Here is a 16802-nt window from a genome sequence, read left to right on the forward strand (position 1 = left end):
ATGAGTAGTCAGAAAACACAGAAATGGTAGGATTTGGGATTTAGTAAAGGTTTGGGGACCGAATGCCCTGAGAGGGAGTGTCAGGACTTGTGCGGTTTAGAGTGACAAGGACAAGAATATAATAGAAACACACTCAAACAGGGAGGGGTGTTAACAGGATGGGGGAGGAGAAATGATCTGGAGTAGCCTTAAATTTTGACCTTGAGCTTTCTGTTCTTGATGCAAATTTGCCTGATGACATCCCAGGACACAAGTCAGATCTATCCCTGGAGGACAGAGGGAGGGTGGAAGTACAAAACAACCAGGATAATTGTCCTAAAAAGTCAGGGTTCCTTTGTCATTTGACCCAATTTCATGATTTATTTTTGTAAGGTAAGAGGAAAAGAAGGATGATAGTTACGTCTTCACAGAGGAAGCAGTGTAACTGTGGGAACCAGTCCAAACCAAAGCCTGGTTTAAGCATCTTCAACCCTTTGAGGATGTCCAGTGACATATTCAAGAGGCCGGATACTAGAATCCCATCCCATTCTGGCAGTGACGGGTCTCTGGGAGGACACTTTGGACGAGCCCCACCAGGTCTGCTGGCCCGAGAGACCACAAGGACTCCAGGCCTGCAGCAATGCAGGAAAACTGGTAAGTCCTTTCAATCTTGCCAAAGCGTTGCAAAAACTTGCACCTAGTCACACAGGTGAATCCCTGCCAGGTGTGCTCGCAGGTAGTCTGCATTCCAGGTTCCATGCCCACTCCTGCCGGTCTTCAGATTTGGCAGAGATGATTCCAGGAGCTGATCTGGGCATTCCACAGTTCCACTGCCAACAATTTCTGGTGACTGAGGAAGGTATCAGGAAGGAGGAAAGGGCAGTGAAGAGCACAGGAGAGAGACTGGTGGTAGCACTGATGGCGGACAGACTTGCTAGTGAGGCAGAGAAAGTGAGGGGCCAAGAAGGCCGTCCTGACAGCAGATGAAATGGAGCAGGCACCTCAGTGAGGTCTCTTGGCAGCGTCCCTAATGTTTCCTTGCTTTGAGCTCTTGAAACTTTAAAACATACCAATACGTTTCTTTTATTAAACTCTGCTGCGTGAAATAGAAAATATAGACAGTGGTTTCTTTCTGAGGTGAGAGGTTGAGTTTCAGGTGAGGAGAGAAAGATCTTCTTTTTTCATGCTGTTCTCTCATTTTCCTTTACTATGCATATTATTTATTTTTACTTTCAAGTCAGCAGAGAGTTATCAACGTCACGGGATGATTCAGTTTTTCCCCACAGTCACAGTAAAACCTACTTAAAGTGGATTATTCTTTTTGTGTAATATTCCAATAGATTCCAAAATATTAGTTCAAAAGCACTTCGATGTCTATGTTCTCAAATTAGATATTTACTTCTAAGTCTCCATTTTTATGTTCTTTGTTGCATGCTACTTCAGAGTTGCATCTAAGGAAATACCAGATTTCCCTCAGTTTTTTAGATCCATATGTGTTGGAAATTTGATTCATGTAGATGGACACGGCAGTTGGGGGATCGTGCTATTATCAAAAGAGGCCTTTTCAGCATCAGTAATCTGACAAGAACCCACTGCTTGTTGGGATTCAATTGTCTATTTGGGGGATCAATCTTTCACTGTTGGCACTTCTCTTTCTCTTTGGAGGGAAAGTATGGCCTTCCCAGTTTTTTCATTACCAAACCACTTTCCTGGGTGGTTATGCTGTGTCAGGAAGGGCCTGGGATGCCAGGAACCAGAATTCATCCTCAGCTTCTGGCTGTCCTGAGAAGGCTTCCCTGACAGAGTCCAGCCTGTGTGTCTGGGTGACACTTGCAGCCATCAGAAAGGAGGCGATAACTCACAAGTGCCAAGCGATTCATCTGGCCCTCGTCTTACAGGGTGTTCCCAAGGGAAGAGCTTCAAAATGCCACTTAGTAACCCTTTGAAAGCTTCTAGTCATGTGGTGGGTTCTCGGTGTGAGCTCAGAGCAGTGTCTATTCACCACCAGATGGGGAGCATTTCAGTATTTTAATTGGTAAGGCTGTGTTCATGTACGTCCATGGATCATCAGTTCCGTGGCTTTGCCTGCTGGAGCCTCCCACACCCCCGTCATACCTGATCTTTCAAAGCTCCAAACAGGGTTCACACCCCAGCAGGTGGTTGTAATGTAACCACAGCACAAGACTGGGGAAAAAATCACAGACACCCAGGGTTGACACACTTTAAGGGCTTGGGCCCAGTTGCCCCATTTGGACGAGTTTGGAACACCAACACTGAGTATGTAAACTTGAGGATTGTCCAAGACCATGGACCTCAGAAGAACACGGGCTCAGAAGTCACCTTGGACAGCAAGGGACAATGTGGGGTCACTGACTGGCCAGGATTATGGTCCCTTATCCTGGCAAAGTAGAGCTCACTCGGGATCCATCAGGCCAAGTCAGGGAGGAGGTTTGGGGCTTTCTAGGGAAATTCTGTCCTAAAGGGAATTGCATAAGGAAGGCAGGGGTGCTGAAAATCCTAGTTCACAGGGAGCAGTCATGTTTATGTAACAAGGCCCAGCTGTAGCCTTAAAAGCTGCATCACAAATCTTTCCTCCTGGATACAAATCAAGCAGGAAAAGGAATTCAGGGTCCTGGACAAGGATTCCAGCAGGATTCAAATCTAGGTCAGAGGTGAACATGGAGCCCCTAGAGGGCCCTCAGGAGGGAAAGTCCTGCCTGCCTTTAGTCCATCTGCAAATGAACTTCCGCGGGTCTTGTCCTCTCAACGTGCACATTTTGATCTTTTTCCATTGTTTTCTCCACTTAGAGCTGATATATTCCCAGAGATTGAACTAGAAAACAAGTTCCTAAAATTTGGTCAAAAGAAACCTCAAGAAGAGAAGCAGAAAACATTCCCTCTTCCTCCAGAATTAGGAAGGCAGCCCCTGCCTGTGGCATGACATGGTCCTGCGTAGTGCTGTTTTAAAGTCACCCACATTTCAGTGGTTTTTTTCTCTGCCTGTGAAAGTACCTTCAACCTTTAAATCTCAGGAGAAGGGGTGGTGGGCTGTGTCTGCTCCTGGAGGAGCTGAATGATACTGAAATGAACTGGTCCTCGGTGTTAGGGGGACTTGGGATTGTCCCCACTAGCCAGAGAAGGGGTTGGCCCTTCTCCCTTCTCCCACATACAATAAGCTGATGACCCGGAAGAGTTCTTGATTCAAGGAGAAATGTGAGATTCTGTGTCTCCCTCACATGCCTACAGAAAGTGACAGAACCACACCACAAGTTCCAGGCTGTAAAGGGAACAGGACTTTAATATAATATTCAAACATGGCATTTATTATTTACAACAAATAACTACTGTCCCTCCCCAATGGGTTCATAGGTGCTGGGGGATGTCAGGGAGCTGAGATGGGGTCGTCCTCTCTCTCTTGGGCTTCAGGGGACTCCAGGAATCAGCTTACAATGCTCCCCTTCCTGTCAGGTGGGAGGAGCTGGCCCGGTGCATCGCAAGCTTCCCAGCTGTGTCCCGGCTGCTGAGGATGAGGCTGTGATCGGCCACTGGTATGGGGCTCGGTATTGGGGCCTGGGGGCTGAGTAGAAGTGTCCGGTTATCTTGGGGGGCCTCCCTCAGAATCATGGCCACCCACCCTGTCCCCACTGCACTGGGTGCTGCAGACCTTGTGCTCAGTGCTGTTAGCCACCAGTACCCCACTTGTCCCTGCCACGGGAGAAATCGTTTACTATCACCTATTTCACAGAGGAGGAAACAGAGTCTCAGGAAGCTGAAGAGTGTCACCCCAGTCACAGGACTGCTCAGTAGTGGAGGTGGGATCCCAGTGCCAGCTATCGGACTCCCCAAGGACACGCTTAGCTCAAAGCTTTACTGAACTCCTAGGAGTCAGTCACCCCAGCCCAGACACTCACTCACCCCTGAACTTGATGATGGCCGGCTCTTCTTGGCCTTGAATATTCTGCTGGCCAACTAGATCTGGGGATCCAGCAGGCAGGACAGGCTGTAGCTACAGGGCAGAGAGACACCTGTGAGCCTACCAGGAGCCACACCTCAGGTGTCCCCCCACTGCCTGCCCAGCAGCTGGAGTCTGGGTGTCACAGAGTTCGCCAAGCAATAAGGCCTGGGGCTGAGCAGGGGGCCATGGAGACAGGCTCTCTGGACTGGCCAACATGGAGAGTCCACCCCTGCCCTCACTCAACTCCTGCACAGCCTCAACTATCATTCTCGTTGAGCAGCTCCATGTCCTGGAATCAGGCCCCAAATCACTCCTCCAGCTCTGGTTGTAATGCTTTGCAACCACTGGGAGCAGCAGCATCTCCCTCATGACTCAGTATTCCTGGGACCAGAGGGAAGGAGAGGATGCACACAGGGCCTGGGTGGGAGATGCTGCAGGGGCCTTGTGGGGGGTGAGGGGTGGGGCAGGGGACCAGTCCTGGCAACGCTCCTTCCCACCAGTTCTATCCAGGCTCTACCTGTTCTCAAAATGGGAATAATCAGCCCTTCCTCCAGGAAGTTATCCTTGATGCCATCCTCCCCTCAACCAACCCGCCAATTGGATGGGTCTCCCACTTCTCTGTTATCGAAGTCTTCCACTCAATGTAAGACACAGGGGGTGGAACCAGGGACTGTTCTGCCCAGAGGGTCTCTGATTTCCACCTCCTTCCCCTCCCCTGCAGGGAGTGCCACAGCTGCTCACCTCAGTCCCTTTCTTAAGGTTGATCTCATTCCCCTGGAAGGTGGAGAGCCAGAGTCCATCAGACAGAATGCCATAGACTGACTAGCCCCTTATGTCCACCCCTTCTCATGGTGCACGACTGCCAGGTCCCCAGAGGGGGCGGAGCATGCAGAGAAAACAGGACTTGGACCTAGGCCGGGCTCTGGGCTCCAGAGAAGGAGGACATGGGGGGAGGCTGAGGGACCTGGCAGCACAACCCTCTCTGATGACAGACTTGGAGGCTGAGGCCTCAGGCAGAGGGGACTGCTCAGCAACTTATGTGCTGCCTGACTTGGGGGGGGGCCGACCCCTCTCTCCCTCCATGGGGAGCATGGGAGTTAGAGGCTGAGTCCAGCTCAGATTAAACCTCACGCGGCTGTGCCATCAGGCAGCTCTGAGTTTCCCCAGCCTGGGGAACCGGAATGGGTGTCTCAGGTGGAGCCTCTGTTCACTCATCTCTAAGATGGGCCTGATGCCCCAGCTCCCAGGGGCCACTGCGAGGCTCCCAGGAGAGATGTGTCAAGTGCTGAGAGCTCGGAGCACATTTCGGGGCTCCCGCATCCCAAGGTTCAGGATCGTGGTCCTTCCTGCCTGGCCTCAGGTTCACCCACCTCGAGATAATCACCCATCGCCAGACACAGCATAAGCAGGTCACCAAGGAAAGTGCCAAGATAGGGGACGACACCTTGTGACATTGGGGTGCGGGTGGGATGAGCCCTTGCTCTCAAGTCGACCCCCTGCAGACCCTCCCCTGAAAAGTCCACAGCCACAGCCTCCTGGCCCACCCCAGGGTTCCCACGGGGAACAACCTAGGACCCTTACTAGCCTCCCCTCAATTCCTCCTTGCTTCACACCCCAAGAACACCACACTCCTCCTCCTCCTCTCCCAGGGCAGGCTTCTAGCAAATCACAGGGTATGCAGTCCCTGTCCCTCCCCACAACAAACCCATCCTGCACCAGCTCTTCCAGGCCATCCCGGTCACTTCTACTGGGGGATTCGGACACTGTGGCACCAAGAGAAAGGGCCCTCCTCTCTTGATTTGAGGCCTCCAGCTGGGAACGCAGAGCCCCTCCCCCACAGGCACACTCACCTGCTGCTGCTGCTGCTCCTTCTCCTGCACCCTCTGGGGGTTGATTTCCGGGGGGCAAACGTGGAAGGCCCCTCCTGTCAGGGTCGAGGACAGTGTCAGTGAGGCCATAGTCCCCTCACCGCATTTCTCTCCAGCACCACTCGCCTCCGACACTGGACATCTGACTCAAGTCAACTGGTACCAATGCCACTCCACCCTCCAAGGTCTTGTGATTCCAGAACAAGCCCAGTTTCAACTCTCTGAGTGTAAGCTTGGGCTTGCGTCCTGGACTCCCTGAGCCTGTTTCCTCATCTGGAAAGTGTGAGAACTCCAGCTACTTCACAGGTTCTCCTGAGGACTCACTGTCGCATGACTGTCATCACTGTTCTTGCCCTCACCCCTCCAGGGAGCAGGCAGAAAGCTCCCACATTCCTTTCCTCCCTCTTACCTCATCACCCCCATGTGAGGCCTGCACCACACGATCACCATCCTTCCATTTCCCTGATGGGGAGACAGAGGCCCAAACAGGGGCAGTGAGTTGCTCAGGGGCCACAGAGGAGAGGCCACTTGGCCCTCCCAGCCAGAGACCCTGTTCCAACATCCTCACCTAACCCCCAGCCCCACCACTGACAACAGTCCTGACCCCCGAGCTCTCGAAGCTTGGTTGTGGGCCGAGGCGTGGATGGAGAGGATGTGGTGTCTTGGGAGTCTGGTTGAATGGCTCCTGCCTGCCCCAGTCTCGTGGAGTGTCTGGCCCCCAGGCTGGGACAGAGGCAATGCCAAACCCTTCTCCCCAAGGAACCACTCAGGATATTCCCCTGCACTGAACTCTTTCTTTATCCACTCAGAAACTGGACCCCCAAGGTGCCACCTCTGATCAACAGGGAAGGGGTGAGAGGACATTTTGCTTCCCTGTTTACATGAAGCTCCTAACTTCCTTTCAGCAGGATCCACTAAGAATCTATCAGTTGCCTAGGCGCTACTCATAAGCCACCTGGGGTATATGTCATTGCCAACCAGGCATTCAGGTGAGACTCCGTTGTTGACTCGAATGACTGTTCTAGGCGTCCAGGGGGGGGTCCCAGAACGCACACACATCTGTCTCTGGTCCAGCTGTTCAGATCCAAGGATGAGCATCTTGTTTGTCCACCTGGGCCAGGGGAATTCCCTGCTGTGCCCGTCCCTGGGGTAGGCAGTGTGCCCTCCCCTTGGAGACATGGTGAAGATAGAAGGAGCAGCAGGGGCCTGGCTTCCTGAGGACAGGTTTAGGCTGAGGGATAAACCCACCCAACCACCCAACAGTCTGGGAGAAGCTACATTCAGCAGGACGGAAGTGCATGGAAGCCAGAAATCTGCTGATGGCGCCAGCTCGGCAACTCGCCCTGGAACAGCACAGCCAACACCACTGTGTCCCATGACCAGGGCCTCCTGCCCACAAACAGCACCCCACCTGCCCATGGGCCAAACAGATCCCTAAGTTTGTTAACCTGGACAAGATAGATGGGAACGTTTCAGAGAAAGTTCAAGTGAGAAACTATCAAAACCACAGCTTGCCCAGTCCCCCTCCCCCCGTGGCCCTTCCTCTCTTTCCAGACCCCCAGCCTCCACTCTACCTTGGTCATCAGTTCTCTGCTCAAGGACTCGTCTTGGCTATAGTGCTCCTTAAGTTTTTCAGAGCGCTCCCTGAGGAGAGGGGAAAGAGGGAAGGATAAATTTAGGGATAATGTGAGGGGTCTGAGTGCAAATCTTTTTCTTTGACAACCTGAGAGATTCAAACTGCCTGGAGGAGTGCTCTCACTGGGCTCCTCTGAGGGCTAAGGTCTTGTGAGACTGGGAGGGGGCTCTCCTGTTGGTCACTGGGGTCTCCATTCCCCTGCTATACAGAGCAGCTCTCTTTTGACCACTTTCAGTTTCAACTGGGCATAGAGTTCTGTTGCTATAAACACTTGAAAATCTCCAATGTGGCTCAACCCAGTACCTGGCATTTAGAGAAACCGAATCCTGAAGCAGAATTGGTGCACTAAGGACACCAGGAGACTTAGAGACCCACCGCTGAGGCCCAGGCCCTGTTCCAAGCATTTGCTGCCACCCAGGAGTTCCCAGCTGACTGAGGGGCCAATGGCAGACATATGGGAGATCCCCCATCCACCCTGGTCCTCCTATGGAGAGAGGCCTACCCACCAGGAAACTTCCCCCATGTGTTCTTCAGGTGGCATATGGATGTTTTCTGCAGAACAGAGATGACAGTGCAGGGCGAGGAGAAGTTCTTCAGGATCTTGCACTCCTGGGGAAGGGAAGAGAATGAGCTGTGAGGTGGGGCGCTGGAGCCCTGCTTGCTCTAGCTTCAGTCCCCTTCTATTTAAATCTCCTCTCCTGGATGAGACAGATGCTCAGGGAGCCCCAGAAGGGCACATTTAGGACCCAAAGAGTAACACTCACAAGGAGGAGGATTTTAGCTCAACCCAGGGAGGGAGCCAGGTAGGAAGTGAGCATCCCCGCAGTGGGACCTGGAGTCAAGGTCAGCATTCCCCTGGCAAGAAGGGCCTAGGGACTTGCAGGGGCTTAGACCACACACTGCAATCCTGGGATTTGATAAAGGTGGAGGCAGTTCCCAAGGCTCCAGAGAGGGGCTCCACTGGGCCTCCCACAGCACACCTGGGCCACCTGGATCCAGCGCTCCACCACCCTCACCCTGTCCTGGGCCATCATGCTCGGGTCCCCGAGGCAGGTGGTGACGACGAGGCTGGCCACCCTTCTGAAGTAGTCGATGGTGGCCCGGACGGTGTGTGCCAGGTGCTCATTGCTGGGCTTGTTCCTCTTGCCCCAGGTGGAGCCCAGGCACTGAGAGGGCACCACCTTCCGGAAGAGCTCCTGGGGAACAGGGGGAGTGTCACCCAACATTGCCACACCCCAGCTCTGTGTCCACATCCACAAAAGTCCCACACAGGGGTCACAGTTTAGAGCTGGAGCTCAGGAAGCTCATGATGTGGCCTGAGCCTTGTGAGAGTCCCTGGCTTTTCTTCTCTGTCCACTGAGGGTACCCAGAGGATGACCCAGGACCCAATACTGGCAGGGAAGGGAGAGGGACATTTGCATCCAGCCCGTCCTGGCTAACTCCAAGCTCCAGATGGTGGCTCACCTCGGCTCATCCCAAGGGGGCATCTTCCAACACACTGATCCCCCTCTGGTCACACTCCCCATTCTGATGCACATTCTCCCCTGGCAGCTACAACCACGGGCCTTGTCTGTCTCCCTTGTAGTGGAGTACACATCAGGTGTCTAATAAGTCCTGAGGCTGTTGAGCTTCCTGAGCAGACGGTTGGGCCACCAGGGACCTGGCTGCATACAGTGAGTTCCCCTCCACTACTGATGTGCCAGGCCCTGCTCACCCTTCCTTCTCTTCAAGGAGCCGGCACAGCCACTCTGTGCAGCAGGTCCTGTTAGTGTCCACCTCTACGCTCTGCAGGTGGAAAGCAAAGGCTTAGGGGTTCAGAAATTTGCCCAGGTCGTATGGTTGGTAAGGGGTGGAGCCAGGATTCGGGCCCAGATCATAGGGACTGGATGAGGTCTGGGGCAACGATGGCAGAGGGAAGGCCTACCCCACCCCGTCCTCAGAGCCCAGCTGCTCACTGCATCCATCACGATCAACTGCTCCACCACCAGCTTAGGAGGGAAGGCCGTAGGGTTGGGTTTCTTCTCACACTTCTTAGCCACAGGTGGAGATGGACTTCCCACTAGAAATGATGGTCCAGGTGACTCCAACTCAGCAGCTCCCACTCCTGCTGGAGCCCATGTTGGCCCTTGCTCCACCTCCAACACTGCTGTAGAGGGGACACTGGCTCCAGTGCTAGAGGGTGTGGTGTCAACGGAGCTGGAGCCAGCTCTACCTCCACCACTGCCCACAGCTCTGCTTCTGCTGCTGGCTGAAACTCTGGAGCTGACTCTGGAGCGGGATAAAGAGAAAGGTTCACTCACATAGCTGACTTTCCATGTGTCCTTCTAAATACAGGAAAGATCCCACTTCTCTTCCAGGAATAGCCAGCCTGCAGTCCCCTTTAGCCTCTGGCTCTGCCTCAGTGGCCTCCTAAACTCACAACAGACAAGGGAAATAGGGTCAAGGGAGCACAGCTCTGAACCAGACAAGGTTACCTGCATGTACGTCCCCTTTAGCTTGAAAAAGAGACAGCCCCTGACTGGTCCCACCCTAGTTCTGGTCCAACCCCATCATCTCAAGGTCCTGAGTGTGGAGGCCCTCTGCTCCTGCTCTCATCTCAGAGCAGCACTGGATGGTGTGGGTGGCCTCATGTACCTGCTCCTTGTCTAGTGAGTTGGTGGAGTTGAAACCATTGGGCAGCTACTCGACGACCTCCTGAGTGGAGTTCTGCAAAGACTGCCTGGGAGCTGGGCCAGAGGGAATCAGGGGTGGCCTGCACACTGCCACTGAGGCCAACCCCCAAGAGAAAGTCTGCTCCTCAGTTCAGGCACAGAGGGCATCCTGGCAAAGATTTTTGGTCAGGGAGGGAAGGAAATGAAACCTCTAGGGCTCAATAATATACGAGTAGAGGAGCTCACCTTCTCATGCTGTCAGCCATGATCTGGGGTATGAACGTGACAGACCCACCAGGTTTCCGACACCTAACAACAAGCTCCTGCTTAGGAATGGCCTGTCCCACATACCCTGCCTTCCGCACTCCACACAGACACACAAACACACACACACACACTATGAGGGGCCTGGAGTGTGGGGTTGATCAGGTGGGATCACCGTTGTGTCCTGGCCTGCACTAGCCTTTCCTGGGCTCCCCCATGTTACCCTTCACTGCCTCCTGTCAGACACCCAGAGGCGTCAGGGATGAGGGCTGAGCCAACATCGGCAACAATCAAAAAGATTCTCTTTCTGGGTTTTTTTGAGGCCAGATCCTGCAAAAGTTTGGATACAACAACAAAACATTTTTGCTTCTTGGCTGTCTCCATTCAAGTGAGCTGGATGGGGGGCTGTGGGTGCCTGGTTACCAGAGTTCTAAGATCTGTTGAGGCCTAGGACCAAGGAGATGGGTCATTTTTCAAGATTCCTTTACCTGGGACCCTTACCTCAATCAGATTTCTCCAGAGCTGCCCATTGAGCCCGGGTTGCTCACCCTCCTCTCTCATGTCACTTCCTGAACTGTACACAAGGAGCCTACGCAGCCCTAGCCACAGTTCCCTGGAAACCTAACTCAGGTCCTAGCTTTGAGGAGACAGAGATGAATGCAGACCTCCTCTTTCTTACCAGTTCTGCATCCTGGGAAAGTCCCTGTGCCTCTCAGGTCCTCCCTAGTCTCCAAACCTGCACCATGGGGATCAGGCTAGAATCTACTTCCTAGGGACCTCACCCGGTGTATATGAGATAATATCTATTACCCCTGTGGGCTGGTGTCACATGTACCTAAGGCACAAACTTAGAGATGGAAGAATAACAAGAAGGGGTGACATGTAGCACAGAACACCACTCAAAACAGGCCTGGATTCTAGCAATGTGATATTGGAACAGTCACTTCCAACTTGGCCTCATTTTCAGGTCAGCATCATGAGGGGTTTGAAACTAACGGAAATTTAGACACTGCCTTCTGTGGCATAAAACCATTCAACTGTTTCCTGTTTTATGGAGAATGAGACCCAAGGGCCTCATCTTGGCCTATGAGGTGGGAAGCCTCCACAATGGTACCCAGTAAACCCCACTCATGGCATAGCCATCCCCGTGGAACCACTAAGTAGTTAGTAACTGGCTTATGAACATAATAAGAGCCAATGTGATGGGATGTCTTGTCTAAATTTTAACTACACAAGTCTCTCACTTCCTCTTACTCCCTCTCTCATGTTCCATCTCTCTCTCTCACTCTGTCGAATCCCTGTAACTGAGGAATCAAATACCAGTGTTTTGGGACTGCCCAATGTGGAGGCCTATAGAGGAGAGAAGCACGGGAGTGCCCAGGCCAACAGACAGAAAGGAACTCAGACTCTCAGTCCAAACTGAATCCTGAAGGCTGAGAGTGACCTTGGGGGCTTGTCCTCCCCCAGTTGAGCCTCAGTTGAGGCCACAGCCCCAACCTGTTCAACTCAGTGAGGCAGAGGCACCCAGCTAAGACGTGCCTGATTGCTGATACACACAAATTGTGAGATAGTCAACATTTGTAGTTTTGAAAAGCAAGGTTAGGGGCAATGAAGTCAGAGAGGGAAAGGTAACTGACACAGCCTACCAGGCCCTGGCCCTACCTTCCACCCCAGCTCCTGTTCTCTCCTCCCAGCCTCCCTCCAGCTGCACTGGCCATATTTCTGACCTCCTCTGGCCAAACTCACTTCTGCCTGTGAGACTCAGGACCGGTGGTGCCATCTCCCTGACACATTGCTCCCAGACCCCTGAAGGGCTGGCTCCCTCTTGTCATTCTGGTCCCAGCAAATGTCACCCTATTGAGGCCTTTCAGACCCTCCTACCAAGTGACGCCCAACCCTCCCTCACAGCCCCCTGCTGTGTTTCTCTACAGCACTTGCTGAGAGGAACTTACCCACGGCTCTCAGAATCAGTGACAAAGATGGAGAACTCAAAGGTTTTGCGGGTACCAATGCCTGTGTTTCTCATCCCCTAAGCCATCAGATGTCTCCTTTGGATCCCACTGCTGCCACCAAACTGGTACAAAACAAAATAAAACTGAGTAAATTTTAAACATCTTATCGGCTTTATTCAACAGTTCATGAATCAGGCAGCATCCAGTCTAGCAGAGAGAAAGGAGCTCCAAGGAGCTGTACAAAATGAAAGACTTTTATAGGCAGAAGGGAGCAGGAACAAGGAAATTACACTACACCAAAAAGAGGGTTGGTTACTGCAAGGTTACCTTCCTTTAGGGGATGGCAGGGCTCTATTAGGAAGGTGACCTACCTGCTGCTCATCAGGCGATTCCCAATTGACTGGTTTATGATTCTATTCCTGGGAGGGCAAAAAGTCTAATTAAATCTCGGCTTGTTGATGTGAGACTTAGGCTAAGTGGCTCTATTAGGGCCTGGTGTCTTGTTTTATTATTTTATTTCTTTTTTTTTTTTTGTGAGGGAGATCAGCCCTGAGCTAACATCCATGCTGATCCTCCTCTTCCTTTTTCCTGAGGCAGACCAGCTCTGAGCTAACATCTATTGCCAATCCTCCTCCTTTTTTCCTTCCCCAAAGCCCAGGTAGATAGTTGTATGTCATAGTTACACATCCTTCTAGTTTCTGTATGTGGGATGTAGTCTCAGCATGGCTGGGGAAGAGGTGCGTCGGTCACGCCCGGGATCCGAACCCAGGCCGCCAGTAGTGGAGCGTGCGCACTTAACAGCTGGGCCTGCCCTGGTGTCTTGTTTTAAACACATTACTTCTGCTGGTCCCTGATTTCCCCAGTTACACCTCAGCTGTCCCTTCATTGACCATTGTTAGTCACACACCCACTGCACCTGCCTCCAGTCCTTCCCCCTCAACACCGTAATCTCACACACAGCTCCTCCCGACACTATCATGACGTCTCCCACCACACGTCCCCTATACTTTCCACACTGCCGTCAAGATGCTTCACTAACACCACAACTATTTATGTCCAATGGGCTTAGAGGTCTAACCGTGCACTGGGAATCAGGAGTCACAGGGTCTGTCACTTGGCCTCCAATCACCTACTGTACCCCAGCTGAAGGGCTTACCCTGCAGAGAGACTCAGTTGTAGCCAACTCCATCGAACAACATCTTTGCCCCAGGCTTCCTTCAAAATGCTCCACCCACTTTCTGCCCCAACTGCTCCTTGAGGGGTCATTTTGGGGAAGCCTTCGAGGCCACCTTGGTGATTTTGTGCCCAGGCACAAACAGCTCTTGGCCCACAAACACTTTAACCATACCCCCTGAAATCATATAGCACAGGTAACCAGTGAATGGGTGCAAATTATTTTACCTCAAGACACCTAAGGAATATTTCACACCAGGAGCATCCACTTTTGGGTTTCACTGTGGGCTGATATCACAAGGCTCTCACCCAGTGAGCGTCTCTCTTCCCCAGCTCTCTGAGCAGCTTTCTCCAGGCTATATTGTGCAACGCACTATTGTTTCTCTCTCAGCCTACTTCCCTCAGGTCGCAGGTCCCCTGAGTTTCCTGCCCTGACAGGCTACCAACAACCCATAGAAACAATGTCAGTCCTATAGCACTGGGTGTTCAGTTCTACTAGGATTGACTGACTGGACTGGGCACAGGTGCGGTGGCCCTACCCACACAAAATCAGGAAACTGAGGCAACTAAGAAGTATCAACAACCTTAACAGAACATGGACAACAACTCCATAGGAACATATCCTAACCCCTGAACAACACTCTCATGAGTCTCTCGCCTAAATGGTTTTAGAAAATTGTCTGGCCCTAGACTGTCTATACCGGCCAAGGAAGGAGGGGTTGGTGCCTTTCCTAGAACCACACTTGCTGAGTGTACATCAACAGAGAAGTTCAAACCTACCTTCACCAAATGGCCCAAGAGGTTAAAATATTGCATAATATTACCCAAATCTTTGAATAGATACCAAAGGCCCCCGAGGTCACTGACCTATTTTCATGGCTGGTCTCTCCAAGTTGGGGACAATGGAAATGGACTGGATTTTAGACTGTTGCTTGTATAGTCATAGGATTTGTTACTATAGCCCTCGTCGGATGTTTACTCTCTTGGCTACAACTTGCCCTACCCCTAATAATTCCATTAATTACACTTATTAAATATACCAGCCAACTTAAAATTAACCAATACCCTGATTAACTTAAAAAATTCAAAATTTTTATGTGGAAAATCTGCTTAACATAGAATACACCGTTTTAAGTATTTCAAAGTATACATTTCTGTGGCTTTTAGCACAATGATTATGTCGTGTGGCTATCACCACTATCTAATTCCAGAACATTTTCAACACCCCCAAACAAACCCATACTCATTCACAATCTATTTTCTGCTAACCCAAACCCATGGAAACAACTCATCTGTTTTCTCCCCCTATGGATTTTCCTATTCTGGACATTTCATTCAAATGGCATCCTGTTATCTATTGCCTTTGTGGATGGCTTCAGTGAGCACACATGTTTCAAGATTCACCCACGGCCGAGCATGTAGCAGTACTTAATTCTTTTTTATGGCTTATAATATCCTATATTATGAATAGGCCACATTTGGTTTATGCAGTGATAACTGGATAGAAATTTGGGTTTGTTTCACTTTTGGACCATTGTGAACACTGTTGCTTTGAATGTCTATGGGCAAGTTTGCTCTTTTGGACATATCTACCATGGGCCTCTCCAGGTCAATGGTAATTCTAAGTTTAAGATTTTAGAAAATGCCAAGCTGTTTTCTGCAGTGGCTGCATCATTTTACTTTCCCATTAGTAATGTATGTGGGTTTCCCTTTCTACACATCTTTACCAACACTTGTTATTTTCCATTATGTTGAATATAGCCTTCATTTTGAGTGTGAAATAGTATCACATTGTGCTTTGAATTTGTATTTTCCTAATAATTAATGATACTGAGCAACTATCTTGTGCTTATTGGCCATCTATGTATTTCCTGGAGACATGTCTATTCCAGTTGCTTACCTCGTTTCATTGACTTGTCTTTTATAATTGAGTTCTAAGAGATCTTTATATATACCCAATATAAGAGCCCTCTCACGTATATAAGTTGCAAATAGTAGGAGACTTCAAAGACCACTTTTAACGGATAGAATATCCATACAGAAAATCAGGAAATAGCAGACATGAAAACATTAAATACTAAATGGACCTATCAGACACACACAGAATATTTTACTGGACAGCAACAAAATGTACACTCTTCTCAAGGGCACACAGACTATTTTCCAGAACAGATCACATATTAGGTCACAAAACAAGTCTTAAAAAGATTAAAGAAGACTGAAATAATACCAAGTAACTTTTCTAAACACAATGGCATGAAACTAGAAGTCAATAACAGAAGGAAAACTGGAACATTCATAATATGTGGAAGTTCAACAAAAACTCTTAAACTTAAAAGTAGATCAGGGTGCAGAGAGGTGCTGTAGCGGTTAAGTGCATGTGTTCCGCTGCTGGCGGCCTGGGTTCGGATCCTGGGCATGCACCAACCCATGCTTGTCAGGCCATGCTGTAGTGGCATCCCATATAAAGTGGAGCAATATGGGCAAGGATGATAGCTCAGGGCCGGTCTTCCTGAGCAAAAAGAGGAGGATTGGCATGGATGTTAGCTCAGGGCTGATCTTCTTCACACACAAAAAATGTAGATCAAAGAAGAAATCAAAAGGGAAATTAGAAAACAGCTCAAAACATACAAAAAGAAACAATAGGGACCGGCTGGGTGGCACAAGCGGTTAAGTGCGTGCGCTCCACTGCGGCGGCCCGTAGTTCGCCGGCTCAGTTCCCGGGTGCACACCAACGCACCGCTTGGCAAGCTATGCTGTGGCAGCATCCCATATAAAGTGCAGGAAGATGGGCACGGATGTTAGCCCAGGGCCAGTCTTCCTCAGCAAAAAATAAAATAAAATAAAAGAGGATTGGCAGATGTTAGCACAGGGCCAATCTTCATCACACACACACAAAAAGAAACAATATGGGCCGGCCCTGTGGCTTAGCGGTTAAGTGCGTGCTCTCTGATGCTGGTGGCCCGGGTTCGGATTCCGGGCACACACCGACGCACCGCTTCTCCGGCCACGCTGAGGCTGCGTCCCACATACGGCAACTAGAAAGCTGTGCAACTATGGCATACAACTATCTACTGGGGCTTTGTGGCGAAAATAAATAAATAAATCTCTAAAAAAAAAAAAAGAAACAATAAACACACCAAAACTTATAGGCTGCAGCAAAAATAGTACTAAGAGGAAAATTTACAGTGATAAACTTGTACATTACAAGAGAAGAAAGATGTCAAAGAAACAACCTGACTTACAACACACAGCATTAAAAAAAGAAAAAATGAAACCCAAAGTTAGCAGAAGGATGGAAGTCACCAAGAGGAGAGTGGAAAA

The 16802-nt window shown here is 50.5% G+C and overlaps 1 protein-coding gene across 4 annotated transcripts in view; it reads right to left on the bottom strand.

Moving 5' to 3' along the window:
• Positions 1-3281: 3281 nt before the first annotated feature.
• The window catches only part of LOC131418961 (ral guanine nucleotide dissociation stimulator-like), a 267073-nt gene continuing 253552 nt past the window's right edge, over positions 3282-16802 (bottom strand). Inside the window, exons 5-8 of one of the 4 annotated variants that reach the window (XR_009223083.1) lie at positions 6212-6264; positions 5785-5858; positions 3895-3985; positions 3282-3556 (exon numbers count right to left, since the gene is read on the bottom strand). The gene's annotated coding sequence lies outside the window, so the exon portion shown is untranslated. Of the gene's footprint in view, positions 3557-3894; positions 3986-5784; positions 5859-6059; positions 6265-7376; positions 7433-8671; positions 9224-9393; positions 9498-16802 lie in introns of those variants that run through there. The other 3 variants (XR_009223094.1, XR_009223097.1, XR_009223089.1) reach the window with 3 other exon arrangements.

This window comes from Diceros bicornis, chromosome 20 (genome assembly GCF_020826845.1).
Source record: "Diceros bicornis minor isolate mBicDic1 chromosome 20, mDicBic1.mat.cur, whole genome shotgun sequence".
Classification (NCBI taxonomy): Eukaryota; Metazoa; Chordata; class Mammalia; order Perissodactyla; family Rhinocerotidae; genus Diceros; species Diceros bicornis.